Genomic DNA, 25,593 nt, shown 5'->3' with positions numbered 1-25,593 from the left:
AGACTGAGTAATATTCCATTGTATGTATATACACCACATATGTTTATCCACCTGTCAGTGGATACATGGGTTCTTCCATCTTTTGGTTATTGTGAATAATGCTGCTGTGAACATGGGGGTACAAATATCTGTTTGAATTCCTGCTTTCACTTCTTTTGTGTATATACCCAGAAATGGAAATGCTGGATCATATGTTTAATTTTTTGAGGAATTGCCATACTGTTTTCCATGGTAGCTATACCACTTTACATTCCTACCAGTAATGCACAAGGCTTCCAGTTTCTTCACATCCTCACTGACACATGTGATTTTCTGTTTGTTTTTTTTATAATAGCCATCATAATGTGTATGATGTATCTCACTGATTTTTATTTGCATTTTCCTAATGATTAGTGATATTGAGCATCTTTTCATGTGCTTATTGGCTATTTGTATATTCTTTTCTTATATTTTAAGTGGAATCTGGTGGTATTGAAAAATTTCCAAGAACTGTGCTCTCCAAGAATATGATTTTTGTGAACTTGTGTATTTTGCCAGCATAAATAGGAGAATTGGAGAGCAACAGGATTGTATCATACTAGGTACATCCATAAGCTTAATTCCAGACAGACTAAAAGTGACTCTAATGTAGTAAGCACATTCTGGGAAATATTCTGGGAAACATTCTATAAACTAGATTTCCATATTTATAAAATAACAGTATAGTTATATAGAATAAAGTATAATTATATATAGACTTCAGAAATTTGTATTTACTCTTGAGTTTTATAGTGAGTGTAAAGAGTTAAATAACACTTATTTTCCTTAAAATAGATTGACTTTTATTTGTGTGTCTTCTCACCAACTTTAGGAAGTAATTTATGAAATAGAAAATATAGAAGGAATTTTTCTTTCTTTCTTTTTTTTTTTTGCCATATTCTTAGGAAAAACCAGAATGAATTATATGCATGCCAAAGGATAGTTATTGATTTAATTTTCTGTAGAATTGCTTTGACTAAATTGGAAGGTTTGAGTTAATTTTATTTGGGGGTGTAGTATAAATTACAGTTGAATTTTGAAGTTGCTTTAAAGAATAAAGTAAAAAAGATGTCCTTTAAGGTCTTTAATTTTAGAGGAGTTTAAATTGGAAATTGTGTACATATAAGAATTACGTAACCCATCTTTTTAATATGTAATTTTTGAGAGTTCAAAAATTAGGTGTTCCTAATGATCACTTATTTTGTATATTTGCCTTATAAGAATGTTTATTACATGTATCATAATATTTGACTGACTTATAGGTAATACTCCCACTACTTCTTAGCATTTTAAAAGTCTCTCTTCACTTCCAGAACTGTATAAAAGTGAAAGGAAAATTTCTTCTAGCTTGCTCTTTTTCTAATAGGTGGGGTTTGAAATTTGTGATCAGTGATGTTATTTTCTACAGAAAGCAACACCCCCATGTAGTTCTGTAAATGTACCAGAGTGACCTGGCTTTTCTGCAATAATGAAATTGCAGGATAAACTTTGACATATAGATATTTGAATTTACTCCATCTTTATGTACTACTGAAAATGTCTTCAGAGAGTCCTAAAGTTTTTGAGCTTGAAGGACTCTTACTCATTTTCCTGATAAGAGAAGTCCAGTAGAGGTTTAGTATCTTATGTGCTTGTTAGTAAGGAAGTAAAGACTTGGATGCTTACTTTGTGCCTCCACAGCAGGTCATGAAACACACTCTAATAGTTACCTAGGTCAGTCACTGAAAAAGGCCAAAATAAATGCTTAGGCACACATCAATAATAATCACAATAATAATAATAACTGTTAGTAGTAGGCGTATCTGGTTAGGTGGTTTATTTCCTTACCCAGGCCTTACTTTCTTCTCTCTTTAACTTTAAGATTATTTAAATTTAGATTTGAGTGAAATGTTTTTGAAAACTACCACCTCTTTGAAAATGGGATTATAATGAAAGTGGCATCATTGTTGCTAGCCTCACAGTTCGTGGGTTTCTGAGGCATTTTCCTCATAGTTTGGATAGTCAGTGTTAAACATTCCAAAAACTTTGATGACTGAGGCTGAAAGTCTTTGCCTCTTGGTGTGGAAACCTTTAAATTGGTAACGTATTTCTGTAACACTCATTCTCTGACTTTTTTTTTTCAATCTCTAGGCTTATGATTCAGCTTACATTTTTATTTTTTAGGGTGACAGTCTGTAAGGAGCTTAAAAATTTCAATTTAAAACTAATTTTTGTGCTTTTTAAATTATTGGGTGGGGTAATTCCTCTTTCATCTGTATCTGCTTTGTGTAGTGTAAAGGAATATGCAGATATAATTCAGTTTTTCTGATGGACTAGTGCTCTAAACTGTATTTATAGTGGGAGCAATCTCCTAAGAAGTAATGTTTTCTATTTTAGTGTTTACCACCCTCCTTGGAGGGGATGCTGTGCTGCCGCAGGGCAAATACATGGTACAAGTACTTTGTTGCCTGCAGGAGATCTGGCTCACTCCCTAGCTGTGTTGCCTGGGGCAAATGAATTAACTTCTGAAGGCTTGGTTTCCTTATCTGTCAAATGGGGATGCTAATAATAATCAGTAGATGTGGCAATGCCAGCTTCAGTGCATACTATCTATTGTCATTTAACTGGGGTTCCAGAAGTTAGAATATGAAGAATATGGAATTATTATTTGACTTTTTTACATTTTCCTAGCAAAGAATCAAAATTGGAAATTTCTCTGAAAATTATGAAGCAAGAGCATAGTTTTGCAGTCATGAATATTTTCTTACTCCCAGATTCAAAGAAACAGTTTGCAGATGTGTTGAATTTAGTAGACTAGTTATTTTAAATATCTTTATTTGGAGATTTATTTCATCTGCTACGTTGGTATCCTGCTACATTTTTTAGTATAATGCTTTTTATTTTTACCTTTTTCATTTTTTGAGTAGATAATACAGGTATGTAGTTTAAATTTCGAAAGATACAAAAGGTTGTATAATGGAAAATCTTTCTCCCAACTTGGTTTTCCTAGTTAGTTCCCCTTCCCAGAAACAACCAGTCATAATATTCCTGTATTGTAGGTATAGACATTCTTTCAGCCCTTGACTGAATTTGAAATGCATTCAGCAGCCTGAAATTATATGCACACTCTATATGCTTATGTCCACTTTTTTTTTAATGGGAGAATTCCAATCCAGTTTTTCCGATTCTCATAGGGGTGTCTGAATCAAAAAAGGGTTAAAAACCATCGATCTAGTTTGTACCGTACGTTAATGATGTATATTTGTCGGACGGCTAAATTATAGTTGTGAATTTGTGTACGTATGTGTGAATGGTTTTTAAAAAATAATCATAAGCCTTGCTTTTGAACCAGAAGAACATCTGTAAGTTAATAGGTGTTAACACTCAGCTTTGCAGCCTTTGAAGCAATGTAATATTTTTTTGAGGGGGAAAGAAATGAGCATATCTTGCACAAAACCAAGGTTCAAATCACACTGTTTTCATGTGTGAAAGATTATACTAGTTGTAGTAAAGAGGTATTTACTTCACTTTTAGGTGGGATTTTTTTTTTTTTAATATGTATGTCCTAGTAGTTTGTTTCTGTAGCATAGAGAAAATTCCCATACAGAGTCTTATGTGGGCCAAAAGAAATTGAGAGTAAGCGTTCCTGATTTATGAATCATTTAAAAGCAGGGCAGCAGCTTGCACTCATAACATCTCAGTGTGATAATTATTGCTTAGCTCTTGACCTAAGTTTCATGGATGTTTTTGGGATGGAGTCTATGCATTGTGGATGGGCCTTAGAGTTCTAAGAACTTCTTAAAATTACGTGTAAAGTTTCTGTGTACGTGCATTTTTTTTTTTTTTTTGGAGAACAGGGTTCATTGTTTTCATCAGATTGTCACCATTCCTGCTCTTTCCCCAGAGTTAAGAGCTTTTGGCTTAGACTAAGAGATTGGAAATTGTTTTATTGTTTTTCCTGGGTATCATGTTAGCTTTATGTGTGCACATGTGCATAGGCTACTTACTAGTACATATTGTAGGCGTTAAACAGAATTCATCATGATGTGGGTCTCTCCAGGATGTAACCCAGCCAGGACATAAAAATACTAAGGTGCTAAATGAAACTTCTCATAAAATAAGGTGGTCTTTTTCTACCTAGAACTTTTCTTCTCTTAACTTTGGATCATTCTTCAAGTTTCAGCTCAAAGGGGACCTTCTGAGGGACTGTCCCTCATGACTTTTAAAAATAGTCTTTTTTGAAGTTTCTGTCACTCTGTTGTTTCTTACATCGTATTTATAATCTGAAATTAGTTTATCTTTGTTCATTTGTTTGTTATCTGTTTCTCCTCCCCCATTAGAATCTAATCTTTGGTGTAGAAACCTGGCTTGGTCTTATCTATAGGGTCTAGAGCAGTGCCACATACATAGTTGGCATTGAATAAGTATTTGTTAGTAAATGAATGAACGTTGATAGTAGACAACATCTAGATTATTAGTAATAGTAGTGTAGACATTTATTTTCCCATCCTGAATATTAAATTTTTTTCCCTGAAACCTAAGCCATGCAGATTTATTTTAACTTGTGATTTACATGAAATTACAAACTTGTTTAATGAAGACTTTTTGTTTTTAAAGGATAAACTTGCTGAGTGTTTACTTAAAATGCTGAGGGTGGCTCATGGTATTTCTGCATGTTTCAGGTTAAAAACGAAAGTGATATCTTGTGGAAAGAGAATGGAGTAGATTTTATGTATAGCAGACTAAGAGTTACTCCTTTTATTTAGGGGATTTGTTACTTTTAATTTTGCAGAAGTTAGGATGTTAAGTACAATGAAATGCCTCTTTTCTACTGGTATTTGGGAACTGAATTATGGGCTAATCAGATCACCAGGCTTCCTTTCTTTATATAGTTTAAGAGAGAGATATTCATGTCTGAATATTATAATAACTTTCAGAGCAGGGTTTTATGTTCAAGTTTTCTCTTGTCTTTAAAACTTCTATTTTATAATAATGTTAGCTCTTATTATTAATTAGATTTTGTAGTGCTTGAGAAAGAACAGTAAAGTGTCTAGATATTTCAAAAAGGCTAACTAAAGTAGTTCTTTGATTCGTTTGCCAATAATGGCATTCTCTTTTACTACTTAAAAATATTTTTCTACCTTTTGTATTTGAAGATTTTATAAAAACAGATCTTATTTTTATGTTACAATAGAATTATGCATAAAAGAACATTAATTAAAAAGTATTATATTATTACCTAATATATAACAGTATGTACCTACTGTATGCCACATACACTACCTAAGGGAGGCAATTGGCCTCTCTGAGGTAAGATTGGAGGCTCTCAGGTTACACACACCTAGGTTTGAAATCTTGGTCCATTCCCAGCTATGTGACTTCTAAGCACTGGTTTTTTAATCTCCAAAATTGGGAGAACATTAGACCCCACTTCATAGAGTCAGGTTAAGTGTCATCAAGCAGGTAAAACATTTAGCTCAGTGCTGGGTGCACTGCAGGAGATGAAGAATATTAACTATTACAATTATAGGAAAAACTGCATAATGGAAAATGCTTACCAATGTTTTTCAGTTGCTTTTTATGTCTTTAAGACATTATGTGAATTATTTCTATTTAAGGAAGAAAAATACGGCATATGTAAAGCAGCTGGAATTAGACTTAAAGTAAAAAGGAGAACTAGCTCTTATGGAACCATCTCACATCTCAGCATTACTGTTTAGTCAACATCAGTTTGAAACCAACTTCTCATTTCAGGAATAAGAACTTAAGGTGGCTAATGTCATTATTTTCAAGGGAAATTCCATTTGTGGAGAGTTACCCAGGTGACATTATTGTTTAGATAAACTTATTTTGAAAGTTGTCTACTAGGACAGAATCTGCAAACTTCTCTTGTAGTTGCTTACTCCTAGCAGTAAAAATAACAGGTATCTGGTTATACATTGTACGCATGCACTATTATATGAATATATGATGCGCGTTAAAAACAGGCACAAACGCTGAAAGTTAAAAACTATGATACTGAAAAAGAAAATGTGTAGATGTTCTAATACTTAATTTTTATACCTCCATTTAATTTTTACACCTCCTTTTCCCTTGCCCACATCCCCAGTGCATACACTAGCCCTGAGCACATCTTTGTTTTAATATGTATATATTTTAATGAATTCTTTTAAAAATATTTTATTTATTTGTTTATCATTGTTTATTTAATTATTTTTATTTTGGCAGGGAGGGGGAGGTAATTATGTTTATTTATTTTTAGAGGAAGTACTGGGATTGAACCCAGGACCTCGTGCATGCTAGGCATGCACTCTTACCACTTGAGCAATACTCTCCCTCTGTTTTGATGGTTTGCTTCAAAGAGAGAACCTTCCCTTCAGGTTTTCAGCCTTGTTAATTTTGTAGCATTTTGTTTTGAGCCAGAGAGAAATGTGAAGAGTTGAATGAGAAAATTTCTTTGTTTACCTTCTTGGGGTTTTTGTCCCTGCTTTTTGAATGTTTTGCACCTCAAAGAAACAAAAATCTGAATGGGGGGGTTTTGCCAGTTGAAGGAGTATCATAGGTGGTTCTTTGTTGAGGGCTCTTATCTTGCTGTGGATGTGGGGTTTCAAAGGGCCCTTAACCCTCTTGAAATTCCAGGCAGTATTTTGTGTTTCTGTGCAGATTGACATTTGTCTGGGCAGAGGGTTGAGAGCTTTCATCAGATTCTCAAAGGAGTTTCCCCAACGTTGGGAACCATTGCCTTGGGTGGTGGGTGTCAGTTTCCTCACTCAGAGCAGAGAGAATTTGTCATAAAATCTCTTTCTGTGTAGAAGGGATATCTCATACCAAGAGGTTTCTCCTACAGGTCTCTTCTGATTTTTAATTCTGTTTGATACCAAACAGAATTTTAAAGGGCTTTTGAAGATAGAAGTTACTCTATGACTCTGGTGTCGTTGTTTGGAAATTTTTGATCAGCAACATTTGAAAAATTAAGCTGGGTAAATAGAACTAACATTGGTAAAACTGAGTGTGCCCATAAAATAGTGTTTTCTCTGGAGCAGCTGTGAATCTAGAAGAAGTCAGGAGGGAAAACTCAGGTTGTCTTTGCTGCTGAAGAAATAATTTAGTAACCAATGAAGGAGAAGACAAGTGGTATCTGTTGGTTCTGCTGTGTCCCCAGAGATGTACCACATGGTGTTGCTTTGAAGCTTCCCAGTAACTCCAAGAGCAAGGGATTTTTGCTGTTAACTGAGGGTGAGGGCCTTGGCCATTCCTGCAGAGAGAGCTGGCCCCAAGCCACCTGGTTCCGAAGCCAGGGTCTTCTCCCTTGTGTGCATTTGTGGAAGATGAACACAGGTGAGCACTGGAGGTAATGGCCGTCTTTCCCATGTTGTGCTGAGGTGACTTACTAAGTGAACCATCCTGCTGCTTCTTGTAAGACCCCTGACAATCACGAGGAGACTGAAGTGATGAGAAGAAGAAGCGGAGGTTAGAAGTGGGGAGCAGCCAGGCTGGCAGGAGCATTGTGGGTAGCAGGTGGTGATGGGGAAAAGTCATGGAAGAGCTGCAGGCCTCAGACTCAGCTCCTCCGAAAGGCCCGGCTGTGCCACCAACAGGCAGACAGGATGGAGAGCTGGCCCCTCATGGTCGCAGAGAGGGGAGGATGCCTCTCTGGACCCCTAGGGAACTCAAATGCTTTTACTATAAGGGCTTGTCAGCCATGGGGAATTAGAGTGTGGCAAATTGGTAGCATTCTGGCAGTTGTGTTTTGTACCGTTCATTGTCCCATCTTTGGAGACTATTGTAGGAAAATGTATGGCTTTAAGTTTAGGTGATACCCTAAGTTTGTGAATTGAGGTCAGTTATTTTTTTAGGGGGGGGTACTTAGATTTGTTTGTTTGTTGATTTACGTGGAGGTTCTAGGGATTGAACCCAGGACCTCATGCATGCTAAGCATGCACTCTGCCACTGAGCTATACCCTCCCCTGCTGAGATAGTTATTTTAATCTCTTTGGAGCTTTATTTCCACTTTTGTAAAATGCGACTTATACTTCCCAGGGTGGTCGTGAGGAATGAGTTCATGTGGGCAAACTGCCAATGTGTGGTCGGTCGCATGATAAATATTTCTTCCCTTGTCTTTCTGTTTGCCATTGATTTTTGTTTGAGTCACTCCTGTGGCCTTGGATCATGTTCCAGAGTGCACGGTGTTGTGAGGGAAGAGGTCTGGCAAAAGTTCATCCATTTCTGTAGGCACCATGCACGACTTTTATCTTAAGGTGATATTACATTTTAATGTAATTAGCTCCTGATTACTAGTGCCTGGAACATTGTTTAGAGTAAAACGGTAAAACCTTAAAAAGAACATGGAGAAAATTGAAACTTACCACCATTTCAGGAAAAGTACTGTCTTCCGACAAGGAAGATATAAGCTTTGGAATTAGCCTTTCACCAAAGCATGCCCAGAAGACAGTATCTGGAAATGGAGGGGGCGATTTCTTTGCTGTACCTTATAAGGATGTACAGTGAGAGTTCAGGGTGGGTTCAGGCTCCTAAGTAGCTCTCTTACATTCTTACCGTAGTGGTTTGGAAATCACAGCTAGCATGCACCTTGCACGTTATGGGCATGTGACACTTTTCTTTTTGAATGATTATTTTGAAGTCAGGGACACTCAGCAAAAAATGAAGCTTCTTTTGAGGGTCAGAAGGCAGTTTCAACCTTTGACTCATCAACTTAATTTTTCAGAAAGATAGTGATGAATCAGAAGGATTGGTGTTTTTCCCTAATTTGTGAGCACAAGTCAAAATGACTGGAAAGCAGATCGATCCAAGGGACTTTCTGAAAGGAAGTCTCATTACCCTCTGTTCCATCCTCTTCCATGCCTCTAACTATGTTTACTATTCAATTCCGTCCGCAAGTGGTATAGCTAACTGATGTTTTTCATGATAACTAGTCACCTAGAAATAAAGTTCATTTCACTTTAAGAAAGCTTAAAGATTTTAATCAGTAACAGTTAAGATGAAATTCTGAAACTCAGTAACCTCAATCTGGGATGCGGCTAAATCTTGGGGGAGCTCTTTCTGTAAGTTTTCAGGTATGAGGAGCCTTGATGTAACCTTTGGCTGCTGAGAAAACTTTGTGCTTTACTACCTAGAGTTAGATATTCTCTAAATATTTTGGATAGAGCTATATTTTATTGTATTTAGTTTATATCTTAACGTTGTAAAAGGTATTTCAACTAATGGTGGTCTTTATTTAGGCTTTTCTGGTTTAGTGGTGTATCCTAGAAATGGTATGTACTTTAAATACCTCTGGGTTTAGGAGTGGTAGATCCTGTACTCATACTCTTGAATTATGGTGAGACTTGAATGAAATCAGTTGTGTGCAGATGTTTTTCAAAGTGTGTATGTAGCAAATAGCTATGAAAGGAGCCTGCATGTGACCTGGCTAAATCAGTCTTGTCCAAGGGCCTTAAATTCTCATTTTAAAAATTGTTCTGTGGGCCATGTAATTCAGTTCATTTATTCATTTATTCATCACGTTTCTACTGGATAGTGTGGTTCATTCATTCATTCATCCATCAGATTTCTACTGGGTAATGTGATGTTCCAGGCACTGTCCTAGGAACATGGTGATGAGCAAAAAAGAAGGTTAACCGGGTTCTTCTCAAAAGGCCATTGTAGCTGGAGGTTAGAGACTGATGATGGGACTATTTAGATTGTCAGGCCAAATCATCCAGGCTGGGTTAAAGTTTGTCCTTGGTCCTAAGGGCATTTGTACACAGCCATAAATATATAATGACAGCATATATAAATCACTCATAAACCTCCTACCCAGTCATGAGAAATATTTTCCCCTCATGTTTAGATATTCTTGTGTTATGCTTTACATTTTTTTTTGGTTCTTTGTGATGATTAATAGCATTGTAATTACTTTGAGATAGTCTTATTGTTGGAGTTGGAATTTTAAAAAGTTTTTTTTTTTGGTCATGGTAGCATGTGCATGTCATGATACTGAGATTTCTTTGAAAACAAATCACTTAATCATTGCTTGCTTTTTTAAAAATTATTACCAATTTACTTTCAGAGTATACATATGAAATTACAAAATCTAAAAAACATAGCAGGCCTTTTTAAAACTAAAGATAATCTGTCTGTAGGTCCAGCTGCGTGATCTATAGGTGGCACTGTGTTGTTAAAGTGCGTGATCTTAAGTTTTCATGTGTTTTAATTCACTTTTATGAACTGCTGCTTGGAATAGAGGGGGACATAATACAATAGGTTTAATTCATTAAAAAGAAAGATTTAGAAGATGAGAGCTAGAATTACTGTGAGCACCAGTTGAAGTTCATTAAGTGAGAATGCAAGCAACAGTAAAACCACAGTTAGGCAAAGCAGTTAACGTTGGGAGTGTTATGGTTACTGTGAAGATTGGGAAAAATAAATAATTGAAAGTATTTTAAACATGACAAATTGAATGAAGTTAAAAATTGAATCCACCTCCTTGTCACTTGCTAATTTAAAAATTTCCCGAGCTATTATGATTTACATTGTTGAGCATTATTGGTGCTGCGTTCTGTGGGTGGTGAAAATTGAGTGGAGTGAGTGCTTTCAGTACCAGGGCTTGCTTGAAGCAGAGCTGGATTTGTGATGGTTTACATAAGGAAAAAGCATCATTATCTCAGACTCTGACTGTGGAAGAGTCCAACAAAATAAATAAAAGGTGTGTAAAGTTTAGAGTTTTTGACAGTCAGGGCTTAAATGACCACCCTTGTACCTAATGGTGAATGAATTTCAAAATGATTTTAGAATCATCTCATGGTTAGGCAAACAGTGTGCACTGCTGTGAGTACAAATCTATATTTTATGTTAACATAATCTTAGTGAAATTATATTTCTTTACAGTTTTACTTAATGGAGTACTTTCTTTTACATGTGAAGTAGGTAGGACACTTCATCTACATACATTACCTGCCTAGAAAGATACTCCTTTTTTATTCTGTACTGTCTCTTAAGACAGTAATTTCTTCACATCAGGTCATCACAGTTAATGATTGCTACTCATTTCTCTCCAAATAATGCAAGGATAATTTAGTAGTTATTTGCCTCTTTCTTGATGAGGTAGCTGTGATGTTTTTTTTGACCCATTTGGAAAAGATGAGAGATCAAGGACTCCTCCACAGGGTGGTTTTGAGGATTGAATGGGTTGGTAGAGTTAATGCTCAGAACAAGGCCCAGATCATGGCAGGTTTTATATAAATGGTAGCTACCTTTGTCATTGCTGTTGCTGCTATTATCATTTATTTATAAATAGTACTTATTGCCTATATCCTAAGGCTTGGGTTTCAAGTGGATCCCATAAAGATGATCTAAAAATTTTTGTATACTATGTTTAGGAAGTGGGTGTTTTTGTTTTTTAAAATCTATTTGGTCTATCCATAGACTGAATTGTTTAGGTGAAATAATATTTTACTATGCATTCCATTTGCTAATGAACATTGAAAATGAATTTTTGAGTGAAGTAACATTTGGAAGCTGTCAAAAAAAAAAAAAAAACAACTGAATCCGTGGACTTGACTAGTCTAGCCAAGTGTGAGCTGGGTTGCGTTATGATGGATGCTAAAGTATCGTGTTCACCTGTCTTCCCCAGCTGGTGTGTTTGGTGCTTCGGGGTGGTGGTGGGTTGGGGAGTTGCGTGTGTGTGATGACACTGAACACTGTCTCTGTGAAACATCAGGAGGAACTGTAGGTGGTTGCTAAATGTAGTTAAGTCGTTGGTGAATGCTACCTGGACAGATAGAAAATAGCTGTCAGCCTAACATCTTTCATTTAGTGGGAACACTGAAAACTCTTAAAAACAAAAAACAGAAAAACTCTAAGGAGTTTGCTAGGAGTTTTGCTGAAGTATCTTTGGAGCAGGTGACTTAGAATATGAAATTCATGTGTTGGAAATTTTTCTTCATCTGTGAGTTTTTACCTAAATCTATTTTTATGAACTGAAATTATGGATTTGTTGTGCATGTGTAATTTTGACTAGCAGTGATACCTGTATTTAGTCATTATTCTGTCCTAGACCTACAAAGTGTTTTTTTTTTCTTCCCTTAATCTCCCCATGGGAAGTTATGGTTATTACCATGTCCAAACCACTTTTTTCTTATACTTATCTCAAGACAGTGTGTATTGTTATTGATACGTCTACAGTTTCTGTTGAGAAATAATGAATTCAAATAAAATAAGTGACTGTGAATGAAAATATTCTTAAAGGCAACATGTGCATGTATTTGAAGTAGGTATATTATGAGGGAAACCAAGGCTTCAAAAACTTGCTGGCAGTTCAGAGTTCAGTAAGTGTAGTCGGATTGGAATGTCAATCAGGAAAGAGCTCTCTCTTCCAAGTTGTCCACCTCCTTGAGCTGGTAGATGCTGATGTTTTGGTCCTACCTTGAATTTTAACTTTTTACCCCAAAGATTTAAATAAAGACTCAAAGACTGAAAAACGAAAGCTTCAGTCAAGGCAAGTCACTCTAGTTGTGTACTATATTGTTTGACTTCAGCTTTATTAAAGCTTGAGACAATTCCCAGACATTTTTTCCCCTCCCATTTGTTTAGAAAAATTTTTTTAAAGAAATTTTTTTTATTGAGTTATAGTCATTTTACAATGTTGTGTCAAATTCCAGTGTAGAGCACAATTTTTCAGTTATACATGAACATACATATATTCATTGTCACATTTTTTTTCACTATGAGCTACCACAAGATCTTGTATATATTTCCCTGTGTTATACAGTATAATCTTGTTTATCTGTTCTGCATATGCCTGTCAATATCTACAAATTTTGAACTCCCAGTCTATCCCTTCCTTCCCCCACCCTTGGCAACCACAAGTTTGTATTCTATGTCTATGAGTCTGTTTCTGTTTTGTATTTATGTTCTTTCTTTCTTTTTTTTTTTTTAAGATTCCACGTATGAGTGATCTCATATGGTATTTTTCTTTCTCTTTCTGGCTTACTTCACTTAGAATGACATTCTCCAGGAACATCCATGTTACTGCAAATGACGTTATGTTGTTGGTTTTTACGGCTGAGTAGTATTCCATTGTATAAATATACCACTTCTTTATCCAGTCATCTATTGATGGACATTTAGGCTGTTTCCATGTCTTGGCTATTGTAAATATTGCTGGTATGAATATTGGGGTGCAGGTGTCATTTTGAAGTAGGTTTCCTTCCGGATATATGCCCAGGAGCGGGATTCCTGGGTCATATGGTAAGTCTATTCCTAGTCTTTTGAGGAATCTCCATACTGTTTTCCACAGTGGTTGCACCAAACTGCATGCCCACCAGCAGTGTAGGAGGGTTCCCTTTAAAAGAAATTTTTGACATTTGTTTTACCTTCTCTGTGTTGCCCCCCCTCACCTTCCCTGCTTAGTTTTTTGGCAAGTGGGTTTACTTCTGGCCGTGCAGAGCTATGGCCAGGTCAGAAATACAGAGGTAGCTGGGAAGCTAGGGAGACTGATGATTAAAACAAAATGTTGCATGTTCAGCAGGGTAGGGTTACAGAAAGAAGATAGGTTTGTGAGTCAGCCAGCCAAAAATCTTGGAATTGCAGCTGATTTTCCTTGTAAGCTGGGTGACTTTGGACAAAACCTCAGTTTTCTCATCTGTAAAGTGGTGATAATATCTATCTTGCAGGATTAGTTTGAGAGATGGTGTATGTGATATGTCTAGACCAATACCTCATACATGCTAGATACTTGGTAATTGACAGTTGTCATAATTTTTCCATCCTTGGGGTCAGGGACCATGTCCATTCATGATTGTATTCACATTATCTAGGGTGGTGCCCCGTCACATTTTTGAAAGGAGTGAGGCCATCCTTTCAGGTAGGAAAGGAATTCTTTATGTATACAAAGCAGTGCTGGCTCATAATATTGCTTCTTGATTCTAATGGGCTCATCTACAAAACAGAAACAGACTCACAGACATAGTAAACAGCCTTATGGTTACCAGGGGGAAAAGGGGTGGGAAGTGATAAATTGGGAGTTCAAGATTTGCAGATATTAACTACTATATATAAAAATAGATCAAAAAAATAAATTTCTTCTGTATAGCACAGGGAACTATATTCAGTATCTTGTAGTAACCTTTAATGATAAAGAATATGAAAATGAATATATGTATATATAGGTATGACTGAAACATTATACTCTACACCAGAAATTGACACATTGTAACTGAGTATACTTCAATTTAAAAAAAGGTAAAAAAAAAAGTTGCTTCTTACTCAGTCCTTTTTCTTTTCTTTTTTTTTTAAACTTTTTTATTGAGTTATAGTCATTTTACAATGTTGTATCAAATTCCAGTGTAGAGCACAATTTTTCAGTTATACATGAACATACATACATTCATTGTCACATTACTCAGTCCTTTTTCTTTTCTGATTTGTATCTTAAATATTCTTTTAATGAATGTACATATATATTTTAAAATGAAGAGACCTTTGTGTTATGTTGTCTAATAAACTGAACATAGCTTTAAAGACAAATGTTTATAATTCTGCCCCACTCTGGGTAGCAGAAATGTTGCTGCTTTGGACAGAGCACAGTCTCTGAAAGGATTATCAAAGGTTGCCAAGTGCTTTGAAAGGCTTCCTCTTCTGGTTTTATCCTCAGTGTCTTCAGCTGTGATTGGGAACTGACTGTGTCTGTCTGGCATGCAGAAGACATGAAATGAGTGTTTATAGAACGAATGAATGAATATGGTGATTGTTCAGATACCAAAATTCAGTGGAGTCTATTGAGTAGTATTTATTTGATCAGCTTTGAAGAGCAGAAATAGTATACAAACATGAAATGAATTTTAATATCCCTTGACGATAAAACCTACTCAGTTTCCTGTCACACTTCAGGTTTAGACCAAACAGAGATTTGCTGGTTCACAGAGTTGCTGCTGGCACTAACCTGACACTTTGCTGCACTCCTTGAAATATACCGTAGAAATCTTTCCACTGGGCTGGAACTGAGGACCCGAAAAGCATCACGTTTGTATAGTCTCCTCTGGGTGGGTAGGTGGGGGAGGTGTGAGAGTGAAAGAGTGAGCTGTGGGAGGGAGTGGATATTTCAGTCTTTTTTCTCCCGTTGGCCCCTCTTGCCTTGTAGGGATTTATGTCAGTTCGGATGCACGAGTTCTGGCTTGTCATGATTAATGAGAGAGAAGGGCTATAAAAATTACTACTCCGGGCCTCTATGTAGTTTCTCTTTTCTCTTAGATGGACTTTCTTCTTCACCCAGGCTGTCCTTACTTTTGTTTGGTGTGTGTTCAGGAAACCTAAAAAAGCTTATTTTAATTCTGTCCTTAAGCAAACATAATTATAAAGGACATGTTTGCTTGCTGTAGTAGGAAACCCTCCCAGCTTCTACCCTCTGCCTCCCACCCCCTTACAATCGGTACATTTTCTTCACACTCGGGAAGAAGTGAATTTTAGGTTATCCATGTTTCTGTCCCTTCATTAGTGAATATAATTAAGAGGTGCAAGGATTTGATGTGGTTTGCTAAATTTTTAAGTAACATGAAGAACACACGTAGTGGTTCATAGTTTTGAAAATCTATAGGATTTGGGATGATTTTCTTCTACTAGCAGCCTCATCTTCTGGGCTTTTCATTTTGCTATGCATAATTTGATAGGACTCAGTCTGTCTATCTGTCCTTGTTGTTTGTACTTGAAAGGAGCTGCAGTGTGTAGTCGGAATAGACTAGTCTGTGACCCTGGGAGGCCTTTAATTTGGTGAGTAGAGCTTTAGAAACAGAGGTAATCAGGTTCTGTCTCCAGGAATTTCCTATCTTCCCAAAGACCCATTTCCACACGTCAAATATAAACTAAGCCCATAAACTCTGGCAAGTGCTTTCATTTAACCATCTAAACAGTTTCTGTTTCAGGTCCAAAAAAGGTAATTTTTCCTCCACCCATTAAATACTTAGGTTTCAAATTTTAGAAAAAAAAATTTGGAGGAAGAGTGGAATCGTTCACTGCTGTTGTATTTTTTTTTGGTATTAATAGATGAGCTATTTCAGAAATCAAGTTGTTTGGCATATAATAAATACGAATGTTAGATTTTTATAGAATTTGGAAAGCTCTGCTAGAACACACAGAGGATTCTACTTGATTCATAGGGGTAGTTTGAAAAAATGAAAAATGTTTTAGTTTTGAGAAATGCAGTGTCAGATATAACTTTTAAGAGAGACATTGTCTAGAAAGAAATACAAAGAAACTGTTAACAGTCTTTATCTTTGGGGGAATACGAATGGAGGGTTTCACTTTCTACCTTGACATTTAAAAAAATTAATTAAAAACTGGAAGGATAGTCCTGTGTCTGTTTTCCAAACTAATGAAAGTAAGCAAACTAGTGGGAATAAAATGATCCATTTAACATTGAAATCATCAGATTAAGCCTTTAAATACTCATTTGTAACATGAGGAAATACACATGGGAGTCTCTCCATACAGCATACTTATACTCAGAGTAATTAACATTCAAAATATTATTTGATGCATGTGTGTTTGTCCTTCTACCTTTCCATCCTCCATCTACCCATCATCTATCTGTCTGTCTGTATCAGTCAAGGAAGAGTGATTTCAGGTCTTGATCTCCTTCATACAATTGGTTTCTCTTCTATAAGGAAAGAGCTTTTATTGTTCATCTATCTCAATAACCTTGAAAAGCATTATTTTTGATATTTAGCAGGCGGATAAAATACTTAATAATTTTCAGAAATGTTGTATAGAACATTGGCAAGATAAATTCTGTTGGTGTGAAATCTCTTATTCTTACAGTTTTCTGAGATTCTTACCTTGGTGATTTTATTTCAGGAAGAACTCAGCTCCCTGGCTGTCACACATCACACTTAAATGAGCTACACAGTAATTTGCGACTTGTGCTCTCTCCTTTTCTAATCAGCTCATCAACATGGTACCTCTTCTGTATCAATTGACTTTAGAATTGAAATTTTGTTTTTGTGTAATGCCATTAGAGAAACCAAGAGAGCTTGGTGGTTTGCTTTCGATTTGGGGGATAAAAAAGATACTGAATCTGCTTTTGCTGTTTAACAAACCACTTCCAAACTTGGTGGCTTAAAACACAGCCATTTATTTAGCTCAGTCTTCTGTGGTTTGGCAACTTGGGCTGGGTTCAGCTCAGCTATGTGATGGTCCTGGCCTCTGCTGGGCTCGCTCATGTATCTGCAGTTGGCTAGTTCATAGTGGTCTCATATACATATCTGATTGTTGGCTGACTGTTGATTGGCTGTGGCTACAGAGGTGTCTGGGCTGTGTGAGTCTCAACATTTAGCAGGTTAGCCTGGGCTTCTTTATGTGGTGGGTTGTGGGATTCTGTAAAGCAGTGAGAAAGGGCAGGCATAAATGCTTAAGTACTTTTCAGATCTCTTGCATTGTGTTTGCTGTTCTCTCATTGGCCAAAGCAAGGTACAAATGCACTGAAATCCCAAGGGTGGAGAGAGACTCCACCTCTTTGTGGGAGGGGCTCTAAAATTATACTGCAATAGCATGAAATCAAGGAGGGAAAGGATTTGTGGCCATTTTTGCGGTCTGCCACAGATATTCTGAGGACTTCCACTCTTGGTTCAGTGGGTAATATCTCTCTTTCCAAATATCTGTAGAATCTCACCTCTTCTCACTACCTCCCGTGCTACCTCTAAGTCCAGACCACTGTCACCTTTTGCCTCCTAATAGGTTCCTTGCTTCCACCCTTGCCCCTGTGTTCTACACAGTATCTAGAGCAAACTTTACAAACTAGAAGTCCAGTCATGTTCAAAACTTTCCATTGGCTTACTGTTTCATTCAGAGTAAAATTCAAATTCCCTGCGAGGCTTCAAGACTGCACATTGTGGCCCTTTCTCTGACCTCATCTTGCATCACGCTTCTCCTCACTCATCCCATCCAGCTGCACTTCCCTCCCTGCTGTTTCTCAGATACACTAGACATGCTCCTGCCTCAGGGCTTTGCATTTGCTTTTTTCCCTGCCAAATATTCTGCATGGTTCCCTCCTTCACTTCTTTTAGGTCTCTGTTTATATGACACTTTCTCAGAGATACTTTCACTGATATCCCCGCATAAAATAACGTTCTTTCCTACCCATCTCTGGCTAGCTTTCTTTTACTCCCTAGCACTTATCACCACCCAACATTTCTTTATTTTCTCTCTCCTCCAGTTACAATGGAAGCTCCTTGAGGGCCGAGATTGAGTGTTTAGAATCTGCAGAACAGTGTCTGGTGCAGGGTGTATGCTCCCTGAGCCTCAGTGGAATGACTGTTAAGTGAAATTTATTGCCTTGTCTTAGTGGTGGCTCTTTCGTAGAGCTGGTGGGAAGTGTGTCCCATCATTGCTGGACTAGAGGCAACCTCTCTCCTCCCCCTGCCCGATGCTCAGCTGAACTGGAGTAATGATATTTAATGAAGCATTCACCCTATTTCCCTTAAAAAAATTCAATTGATTTAAATTTTTTAAAACAAATTTTACTTTATTTTATTAATTTTTAATTAATTTTTCTTATTTTGGGGGAGAGGAGTAATTAGGTTTTTTTGTTTCCTTATTTATTTTAATGGAGGTACTGGGGATTGAACCTAGGACCTCATGCATGCAAAGCATGCGCTCTACCACTTGAACTATACCCTCCCCCCTCAAACAGTTTAAATTTGATGACTTTTGGATCATTATTCTTTATAAATATCTATCTTCATGGACTTTGATATATAATTATGCTGTTTTACCCCATGGCTGATATAAATACATAAATATACATTTGTACATTTTGCAGAGGGTTACACACAGAGCAAGCTCTTTAGGCGAGACGTGGAGGCCTAGCTGTGGTGATGTTAATATCCTTTTTTTCGTTAATACCTTCTTGTGCTCTTGAAATTCCTCCCATCCCCCAAGCCTCTTTTTTTTTAAGACCTGTGCACCAAATTTAGGTCCCACTGGGTCAGGCTTCCTGGGAGCGTTAACTAAGCCAGCCATGGAGTTGCTGTCCGTCAAGTGCAATTCTTCTCTCAGATGCCTTTCCTATAGCTGCTTCTCAGGCTTTGAATCTGAATTCCATTAGTCCACAGGAGTTACTGTCTGCAAGTGTGTGTTTGTAGCATACAGTCAAACCTCTAATCGGAGTAATGAGGTGGGATGGGGATGAGTAGGAGGAAGGGCTGTCGGGCTGAGTGAAACCTCTGAATCACAGAATATTTAAAAATAAAGACAATTATATGATTTTTAAATTATAGTGCGTATGGTCGACTAATATATAACTGGGACATGATGAGCCGTGCAAGCAGCAGTAATGGAAATGTTTACAATTCACAGCAGGCCTACAGAACAAGCTCAGAATGGTAAGCGGCAAAACCTGTGTAAGGGTTGTTGGACTCAGAATTTGAAGGCTAATCCGAAGAAGCTAAGGAATCATTAATTTCCTGAACACTTTGATTTGAAAAAGTTACTGGTTTTTCTCTAGAATGTTCTGAAGTTGTGAAGACCTGAAAATGTGCAGGTACAGATTGACTTGCACTTGATTGTGATCACATTCTTCAAGTTTAAAATGAAAATATGGAAGAGGGGGAGCCGAGACAGGAGATTTCACAGCCCCGGCTTCCTTCCCGCTGTTCGGGTTATCCTCCATGGACACATCTTCTCTCATCCCAGAAAGGGGATGGGGACGTGTTAATTTCTGCTGCTCCAAAGCTGGTTGAGTTAGGAAGCCAAGAAGCAAGAGAGGGTCTTAGATAATTTAGTGGAAAGATGGTCCTGATGGATGGCAGCAGGGACTGGGGGACTCTTCTGGACTCTGGCTGCTTATGATGGGTTGGACATAGCTCAGAACATGCACTTTGGAGGCAGACAGGCTAGAGTTTTGGTCACGTTTTTGCCATTTACTATTTGAGTGATCTTGAGTTATTTAACCTTTCTACATGTCAGGTTCTTTTGAGATAAAAAGGGGGTGCTGATGGAGCTTATATCTTAGATTTCTTGTGAGGAGTAAATGAAGCTGTATGTGAGAAAGGCTTCATGCTAGAAAAAGGCACATCTTGTATACTCAGGAATATTAGCCATCGTATGGAGAAGGCAAACTTTCTCAAGAATCTAGAAAAATGATGATACCAGAAGGGCTTAATTGGGCACATGGGCACAGTCTTTTGTGACGTTTTGGCCCTTGTGAAAATATTGGATACATGCAGTTAGTTTGGGAGAGGGACAGGGAGAGGAAAGGGACTGTCATAGCATTCACAGGGACTGCAGCTGGGGTGGGGAGCCACTGGGGTGGTTTGGCAGGGAATAGGCAGGGCCTTGGACATGTGCACAGTGGCTCCAAAGAGAGGAGTGCGAGGTATTGAGGAGGGAAAAGTACGTGTATGGTGGTGGTGGGGACAGAGAGCTGCAGGAGCAGGAAGAGAACACGGTGCATATAGGAGTGTGCTGGGGACAGCGGTGGGAGGGTGGGAGGTGGAATAAGGACTTACTGACTTCAGTCTCGTGATTACATCTGATTCCAGAGGCATTTAGGAACCACCTAAGCAAGGCTTCTACAAGGGGGAGTGATACAGACTAAGGTGCTCCTGTTGGTATAAGACAGATTCTTAGGGTAATGCTCAAACTTACCCACTCAAGTGCCCCTAGACATAAGAGAATTAACCTTGTTGCAGTCATGCATCTTCTTTGAAGTCTTGCTTTTTACTTAAAAAATAGAGAGATTTTTGCATTTCATAACATATTACTTCTTTTCATTCTAAAAATTGCTGTGGCTTCAGGGAGATGTACCATGTTTCTCCTGTGGCTTCTAGAAGACACTTGGATTAACTAGAAGCAAGGTAATTAACAAGTAGGGGATTTGGACTATCAGGAACAAGGGACTTTAGGAAGGCTTCCTACTCAACAGCCTGCAGATGGGCAAGTGGGGCCCCTTGTTACTTGTCTTCCAGGCCTTCTTGGCCCCAGATCCTTTCTGTAAGGCATCTTGAAAGTTGTCAAAGCCCATTGACAGTGCTGTAGTGCTCACTGCTTCCCCATCTTTTTTTTCCTCTTCCCATGGCCTGAAATCCCCAACCTCTTACTGCTTTTTTTCAAACAATTTTATTAAGATATAATTTATATACTGCATAATTCTCATATTTAAAGTGTTCAGTATAGTGTTTAGTATATTCACAGAGTTGGGCAGCCATTACCACTTCTAATTTTAGAACACTTTTGTTCCTCCTAAAATAAACTCTGTACCCATTATCAGTTATTCCACATTTTCTGAACCCGACCCCTGCCATTCCTAGTCCTAGGCAGCCATACTCTACTTTCTTTGTATAGATTTGTGTATTCTAGACATTTCATATAAGTGGAATCAGACAGTATGTAGTCCTTTGTGACTGACTTCTTTTCACTTAGCATGTTTTCAAGGTTCATCATGTTGTGGCATGTGTATCACTGCTTCCTTCCTTTTTATGGTCGAATAATATTCCGTGGTAACACATTTTGTTTAGCCATTTGTCTGTTGGTGAACATTTGTCTTGTTTCCATTCTTTGCTGTGTTTTTGTGTGGACATATTCTCATGTTTCTTGGGTAAATACCTTAGGAGTGGAATTACATTATAATTCTGTTTAACTTTTTGAGGGATCACCAAACTATTTTGCACAGTGGTGCGCCATTTTGTATTCCCACCAGCAACGTGTAAGGGATCCAATTTCTCCACATCCTTGCCAGCACTAGTTATTCTTTTGTCTTTTTGACTGTAGCCATCCTATTGGGTCTGATTTACATTTCCCTGGTAATTCATGATGTTGAGCATCTTTTCATGTGCTTATTGGCCATTCGTATGTCTTCTTTGGAGAAATTTCTTTTCAAATCATTTGCCCATTTTTGGTTTGTCTTTTTGTTACTGAGTTACGAGACTTTTTATGTTCTGAGCACAAGATTCTTATCAGATATATGATTTGTAATATTTTCTTCCATACTGTGGGTTGTCCTTCACTTTCTTGATAGTGTCCTTTGAAGTAGAGAAGTCTGATTAAGTCCCATTTATCTATTTTTTTCTTTTTTGCTTGAGCTCTTCTTCCTGCTTTTTAATCCCAAGCTATTCTGTGGAATACTGGGACTAGGAATAAGAGAACCTGGGTTTTAGTCAATTTTACCATGAATGAACTGGTTGACAGTGTGGAAGTCACTGTTTGCCTTGCTTCCATCAGACTGTCTTCCACAAAAGAGATCTTTAAAAAAAAAACTCTAAACTTACCATGTCACTTCCCTCTTCACAAATGTCCACTGGTTTCCTATGGTCCATAAAGGATAAACTCTAAATACTTTAGTTTAGCAGTTAAAGCTGGCCCTCTCTATTTCTTTAGCACATCCTCTCTAGACATGCTGAATATCTCACCCATGTCTCAGTCTGTCATGCGTTTTTTCTGCTTCATGACTGTGTGCTTTTTTCTTGACTAAGAAATCCTTCCCCATCCCCTACTCTTCTTTATGTAGTAAACTCCCTACTTAGTCTTTTAAGATCTGGGGCCAATGTTCATTGTGTCCATGAAGTGCCTGGTACATAGTACATGCTCAATAAGTGTTGAATGAATGAATGAAACACCACCTTTTCTTTTCTTTCTTTCTCTTTTTTTTTTTTAAACACTGCCTTTTCTTGAAAGCCTTGCCAGGCTTTTTATGCAAAATTGTTATTTTGTCTCTTGGGTTTCTAGAGTGTATACTGTTTTATATCTGTTGTAATATACTCCTGTAGAGTTTTGTAATTTACAGTACTTTTCTCTCCCACCCAGTGATACCTTGAGAAGGAGATGCTATGTCCACTATGTTCCCAGCTGAGTTTCTGGTATATGCAGCAGGATAGTTAGTACAGGGTGGTTGGTCAATGTTGCCTGTGAATGGTTGAGTTTCTCTAGGGAACTCGGTAAAGTGAAAGAGGGGCTATAGATTGTTGATTCTCAGCTTTCATGAACCAGGTTAGATAAAGATTGTAAAGTGGGTATAAAAGGATGTGAAGGGTAAATCCTCCCCAAAAGATACTCCTCCAGCTTGCTCCACATTTTGACAGAGACTCTCTGGAGACAGGCTGGCTCCAGGAACATAGCCTCCCTTGCCTGGTCTTTTGAGTGTAGGGAAGAAGCAGGGGCGGGGGAGAGTGAAGGCGAAAAGTGTGCAAGCAGGTGGTTATTATTACAGTTCCCTAATCCCCACCGTTTATGTGGATTTCCTCAATTTTAAAGTAGTTACTCCCGAGTTTAATTATCTGTTTAACCTTAGGGGTATAAAGCTGCTCTTGGCACCCTTGAAAACTTTCTTGGGAGTTAACCAGATTACATGATTCTACTAGTGCTGTAAGATCTCTTCCAGCTCTAGATTTCACGGTTCAAGACTTTACTCCTACATGAAATATTTCTTGAGTACTTTAGTCCTCAATGATCTCTCTTCTTCACCTAAGTCTTGCAAGACATATTTACGTGTACTGCACCATATCATTCATTCACCCAGGAGCATTATATTGCGAATGTGCTAGATCCAAGTGACCAAGATGATGAAAACAGCATCTATTTAACAGTGTTTATTGAACACATATTTTAAGCTATGTCCTGGGGATGAAGTGTGAATAAGAGAAGCAGGGCTCTTGTGTTGTACAAATTGTTGCTTTTCACGGATGTTGGTTTGCTCTCCCTAATTAGACTGTAAGGTATATGTTTTGTATTTCATTCCCCTAATCATCTTAATTTGCTGGATAAATAGTTCTCAAGAATTATCTCATTGACTTTTTGAATGGGGTTCTTTTGATTGCCAAGAAAAGCTCTGCTTACCAAGAAAACATGAGGGTTGTTTGGGGAAATCAGAACTTTGAAGTTTATAATCTACACAATGTTTCCGGGTCTCACAAGTGGCTACTCGGGTAGTGTGACATGAATGTATATCTGTAGCTGCTTTTTCATTTGAAAGAAACATTTGGAAATAGCTCATACTCCCCTGGCTCTTTACACGATTTCATTTCTGAATAATGAATTTATGTATTCAGATTTTGGAGTCAGGGCTCTGACATGTAATTTTGGTACTGCATGCTAAGTCAGAGCGTCAAAGAGTTTTTCTATTTTGTTTTGTTTTGCTTTTTAAAAACAGAGCTATACCCTTCTCAGTAAAACAGAATATGTATGTTCGTTTGAGTTGATTGGCACTTTTCCAAATGTTTTCCCTCACATTCTGCTATTAATCAGGGCTTTCAAAGCCCTCATGCAATTCTCATAGTTTCATTATGCCTAAGAGGAGATAGATTATTTATGATTGTCATATCATTTGCAAATATTTTCCCCCACTCCATAGATTGTCTTTTTGTTTTGTTGATAAGTTCCTTTGCTGTGAAAAATCTTTTAAGTTTAATTAGGTCCCATTTGTTTTATTTTTGCTTTTGTTTCCTTTGCCTTAGAAGACAGAGCCAGAAAAATATTGCTGTGATTTATGTCAAAGAGTATTCTACCTCTTTTCTTCTAGGAGTTTTTTGAATTCCAGTCTTCCATTTAGGTGTTTAATCCATTGTGAGTTTATTTTTGTATATAGGGTGAGAAAGTGTTCTGATTTCATTCTTTTATGTGTAGCTGTCCAATTTTCCCATCACTGCTTATTGAAGAGGCTATCTTTTTCTCGTTGTATATTCTCGCCTCCTTTGTCCTAGATTGACCATAAATGTATGGGTTTATTCCTGGTCTCTTCGGTTCCCTTGATCCACGTGTCTGTTTTTGTGCCAGTACTATACTGTTTTGATTACTGTAGTGTCGTTGTATAGTCTGAAGTCAGGAAGCATGATACCTTCAGCTCTGTTCTTTCTCAAGATTGCCTTGGCCATTTGGGGTCTTTTGTGTGTCCATACTACTTTTGTATTTTAACTTTCCTACTAGCTTTGTGTATGGTTGATTTACTACCTTTGTGGTGTATTTGCCTTTACCAGCGAGCTTTTTCCTTTTGCAGTTTTCACGTTTCTTGTTGTGACCTTTTCTTTTTCACTTAGAGAAGTCCCTTTAACATTTCTTGTAAAGCTGGTTTGGTGATGCTGAACTCTTTGTCTGTAAAACTTGATCTCTCCATCAAATCTGAATGAAGATCTTGCCTGGTAGAGTATTCTTGGTTGTAAATTTTTCCTTTTCATCACTTTACATATATTGAGCCACTCCCTTCTGGGTTGCAGTTTCTGCTGAAAAGTCAGCTCATAGCCTTCTGAGAATTCCCTTGTACATAACTTGTTGCTTTTCCCCTGCTGCTTTTAATATTCTCTTTATCTTTAGTTTTTGCCATTTTAATGACAGTCTGTCTTGATGTGGTCTTGTTTGGATTGATCCTGTTTGGGACTCTCTGTGCTTCCTGGGGCTGAATATCTGTTTCCTTTCCTAGGTTAGGGAAGTTTTCAGTTATTTATGTATTTTAGATATGTTCTCTGCCTCCTTCTCTCTCTCTTCTTCTGGGACCTTTGTAATGTGAATGCTGGTATGCTTGATGTTGTCTCAGAGTTCTCTGAAACTGTCTATTTCTTTTTATTCTTTATTCCTTTTTCTGTTCAGCTTCAGTGATTTCTGCTACTCTCTTCCAGCTCACTG

At 37.5% G+C, this 25,593-nt stretch overlaps 1 protein-coding gene and 1 non-coding gene across 3 annotated transcripts in view; one reads left to right on the top strand and one right to left on the bottom strand.

The window, feature by feature from the left end:
- Positions 1 to 25,593, top strand: part of PPP2R5E (protein phosphatase 2 regulatory subunit B'epsilon) — a 132,333-nt gene that overhangs the window by 4,911 nt on the left and 101,829 nt on the right. The gene's annotated exons all lie outside the window — the stretch shown is intronic.
- TRNAA-UGC (transfer RNA alanine (anticodon UGC)) lies at positions 18,591 to 18,664 on the bottom strand. The gene has a single exon. It is a non-coding gene; the product is annotated as a tRNA-Ala (tRNA).

This window comes from Vicugna pacos, chromosome 6, assembly GCF_048564905.1.
Source record: "Vicugna pacos chromosome 6, VicPac4, whole genome shotgun sequence".
NCBI classification, from domain to species: Eukaryota; Metazoa; Chordata; class Mammalia; order Artiodactyla; family Camelidae; genus Vicugna; species Vicugna pacos.
Note: the sequence above shows the minus strand (reverse complement) of the source record. Positions and strands in the feature narration are given on the sequence as shown.